The sequence below is a fragment of the Pinus tabuliformis genome, chromosome 4_1, assembly GCF_031772625.1.
Source record: "Pinus tabuliformis cultivar Carrire ecotype Pingquan chromosome 4_1, CPIR1, whole genome shotgun sequence".
In the NCBI taxonomy this organism is placed as follows: Eukaryota; Viridiplantae; Streptophyta; class Pinopsida; order Pinales; family Pinaceae; genus Pinus; species Pinus tabuliformis.
In genome coordinates, this window is record NC_142303.1 from 706,113,316 (window position 1) to 706,117,598 (window position 4,283).

The 4,283-nt window shown below is 30.8% G+C and overlaps 1 long non-coding RNA gene across 1 annotated transcript; it reads right to left on the minus strand.

Annotated features, from left to right (window-relative positions):
• Nucleotides 1-1,465: 1,465 nt before the first annotated feature.
• LOC149178096 (uncharacterized) lies at nucleotides 1,466-3,580 on the minus strand. Its single transcript, XR_016258823.1, has 2 exons — nucleotides 3,445-3,580; nucleotides 1,466-1,853 (listed from the first exon to the last, which is right to left on the minus strand). It is a non-coding gene; the product is annotated as an uncharacterized LOC149178096 (long non-coding RNA).
• Between the last annotated feature and the right edge of the window lie 703 nt (nucleotides 3,581-4,283).

Below are 4,283 nucleotides of genomic sequence, written 5' to 3' on the forward strand. Positions count from 1 at the left end.
GCATCAAGTTTACACTATATTTTGAATCCAATTTAACGTCTTTTTATGCATCCATTTTGTGTCAGTTTTTGCATCTAGTCTTACGCCAGGTTTTGTATCTAGTCTTACACTAGTTTTTGCTTCTATTTTTGCACCAGCTTTGGTGCCTATCTTTGCACCATGTGTTGAATTTGATTTAGCACCAAATTTTGCAACCATTTTTGTGCCCATTTTTGCATCTTTTTTTGGACCTTTTTTTACATCCACATTTACATTTGATTTGTCTCCATTTTTCCCATCTCATTTTGCACCATATTTTGCGTCATTTGTTTCATCCAATTTTGCATCATTTTTAACACCATCTCTTGCATCTAATGTTACATCATTTTGAGCATCCAAATTTGCATTTATATTTGCATCTTATGTTGAGTCATGTGTTGTGTCCACCTTTGCATCTTATTTTGTGTCTAATGGTACATTCAATTTAGAGCCATTTTTTACGTCTACTTTTGTATTTGTTTTTGCACCAAGTTTTGCATCCAATTTTAAGCTATTTTATGCCCCCTTTTGCACCATTTTTTTGTGTCTACTTGTGTCCAATGTTGCACCATTATTTACACCGACTTTTTCATCCAATTTTGCATTTTTTTGGTGTCTAGTTTTACATCGTTTTCACCATCCAAATTTGCATCTTTTTTTGCCTCATTTTGTGTCCACATTTGCATATAATTTTGTGTCTGAGTTCGAGCCTAAATTTGCATGTGATTAGGAATAATTTTTTACATCCAATATGGCATCCTTGGTTTCACCCTTTTTCAGCCCCATTTTGCATCTTGTTTCATGTCTTTTCTTACATCTTTTTTTTTTCCTTTTTTGCACCCAAGTTTGCATCCAAAATTTACACCATTATTTGCATCATCATTTGGCATATTAATTTATAACGTTTTTTGCTTCTTTTTAACGCTCAAATTTGCATCTTATTTTACATCTAGTTGTATTTTTTTGCATCTAATTTGGTGCCCATTTATGTGTCCTTGTTTTTGCCCAATTTGATATCCTTTTGTATGCCATGTTTTGTTCCCTTCTTTGTGTCAACTATTGCACAATTTTTCACTTCTAATTTAAAACACTTTGTATGTCAATTGTTTGCATTTTGTATTAATTCCTAGTTTAACATCCAATTTTACTTTCAATTTTGCATCCATGGTTACATCCGCATTTGACTTCTTATATAGAGTATATTTTTCTTTACATATATGACCCCCTTTATAGATTCATAGTGAAATATATGATAGTTTCTAAATATCATTAAAGCAGATATCACAATTCAAAATCATTTGTAAAGAAATTTAAGAGAAATTGACAACATCCATCCAAAAAAATAACAATGTGTCATTAACAATTTTCAAAACATGTATAAAATAGCAACATAATACTAATAAAATCAGTATTATTTTTAATCAAAACAAGTAAAATTCAAATATGATTAACAAATCAAAATATTTCATGAATATCATTATTCTATGATAAATTAACAACATACATAAATCAAACTCATCGTATGATTACAAAATCAAAATGTCTCATTGATATAGGGTAAATTCACAACACCCATCTAAACATAACAATGTCATTCTACACAATAATTTCTTCATAAAAAAAATGCATGTGCATGCCTAGCTACCACCACCAAGATCATCCTCATGGTCATCTTGACCATCCTCATCACTCTAATCCACATCATCACCAACACCGCAACTATCATCATCATCTCCTCCTTCACCACCATCATCCTCATCCTCATCCTCATCATCTCCTGATATATGTTGAACATAATTTGGATCATCGTCTTGGCAATCATTACCTATAGCATTCTGACAAAAAAAATCAATATTACATGTTAGTATTAATTACATAACACAACACATGTTTTTGTTATACAATGTTAACCATAAAATGAGGTAAGATATACTAGCATTTGCACCAGATGTTGCAAAGGAAACGCCGTAAGGCATAAATTGAAAAATACAAATACAACAAAAGAATACTTTGATAAAGAATAAAAATATATTGAATGCTCAAATCAATGCCCCATTAACTAGAAGCATTTAGTAGACATATCTATCAACATTAGGATTATACACAATGATCAAGAAATTTTCCATATACAAACAACAACTTCCACAACAACCTTTTGTCACATCCACATTTTAAGAAATGCCTTGGAATGTGATCGGAATCTTCCATATTGCCTTTTTCATTATGCAGATAAATCTTCCATATTGCCATTTTCATCATGAATATTTTTAGTTCATTGTTGTAAAGTGTTAGTGTGTTAAATTCAATACTATAAGTTCGACAAGTGAAAAACATTCCTCAATTAGCATAATATACATTTTTCTCTCACCGTGTATTTTTCAGTCAAAGAGCACAAGTAACATATTAACATGTATTTTCCCTTCATTATTTTCATCATAGAGCCAAGAAATCTACGCCTTATCTATAAAGTAACAAAAACATTTTGAAATAAGTTTAATATTTCAAGCCAGTGTCTAACCTATAAAGTAACAAAAACTTTTTGAAATAAATTTAATATTTTAAGCAATTGACTAACCTACTTTAATAATTGAAAAATTCTCAAAGATGAATTATACTCCATAATAAGAGAGCCAACATTGGAGCCCATACTTTCACTAAAACCAAAAGAAACAAAACCACTTGTTAAGAAGAAATTCAAGTAATAATAATAAAACAAAAATAATAAACATTAAAGTATAAAATGGTATTTCCAACACACAAGTATAAATATACATGCTCTATGTCCATTGTTAGATTAAATGGGTGTGGAGAAAATTAGTAGAGAACCCAAAATTGTATTTCTAATTAGGATGGGTGGAGAAATGCTTTAAATGCGGGTTGTTGTCATTCTAATGAAACCCTTTGCAAAGGGGATGTTAAGATTCTGAGAGAAAAGCTAGGCTTGGTAGAGAACACCTTCCTTGTTAAACATTCCCCTACTGTAACCAAAAGGAAAGGGCAAGAGAAACAATAATTAGGTTTTTGTTCACAAGTTGTACAAAATATATAGGTGCTATTGATGTTTGAGTGAATAATGGGAGAGATTATTTATGAAATTGTGATAAGGCGCACCTAGTTTTGTCAGAAAGAGGCATATTAATGACAAGTACATCACATTTAGGTAGCATTTCGTCAAGATTTGTCTCCAATGTTGCTCCAGATTCCTTTTCCAATTCGGGTCCAATAGAAAGACGGTCGTGGTAAAGAATCTTACAATTGAAGGGTTGTACAAAGGAACGCAATTCAATTCAACATCATGTAATGTTTATTATTATTAGATTGAAATTTTGAAACAAACAGCATGCATGCGTAAGAATTATGTAGCACTGATTTTTGAAAAGAAGTTTGCAACATCATGAAGTAGTACTAGATCCTAAGAATTAATACCTTCAAACGCTTAAGTAGTTCTTTGCCAATACGCCCTGCACCAATAGAACCAATAGTTTTCCCTTCTAGATCATATGACCTGTAAGAAATTGCTGCCACTTTCCAATCACCCTCAACAATTTGCTTATATCCAGGCACAAAGCTTCGCATCAATATGAGAATGTGCATTAGCTCATCTTCTACATTACTTTCGCTGATCTTCAACCAATGATGATACAAACAAATCAATGGAATTAAAAAATATATCCAATATAAATAAAATGTGTTTTTTTAAAAGTAACTCCTAAAGTGAGAAAAATAAAGTTAAAAAATATAACAATGAAAATTGTGTAGTTAAAGTGTAACCAAAACAAAAATATATATACAACAATAGAATAAATAAAATGCGTTGTTTTAAAAGTAACTCCTAAAGTGAGAAAAAATAAATTAAAAAAATATAACAATGACAATTGTGTAGTTTAAGTGTAACCAAAACAAATATATATATATATATATATATATATATATAGAATAAACCTATCAAGTGTGGATCAAGCAGTTTGTGTCGGATTTAGCCCATAAAATGTCATTTTCAAATTTAACAATAGAATAAACCTATCTAGTGTGGATCAAGTAGTTTGTGTTGGATTTAACTCATGAAATGTCATGTTCAAATTTAATGGAGAGGGGTTGAGAGTGGGAGCCACTTGTGAAGGGTAAAAATTATTCCGTAAGGCACTTAGTGAGACAGAGCCTTGCACAAACCTATTGACAACATCCTACAATTAGACAAATCATTCTTCCATCAACCATTGGAGCTGATCTCAACCTAAACACAGTTTAACTGATATATATATATA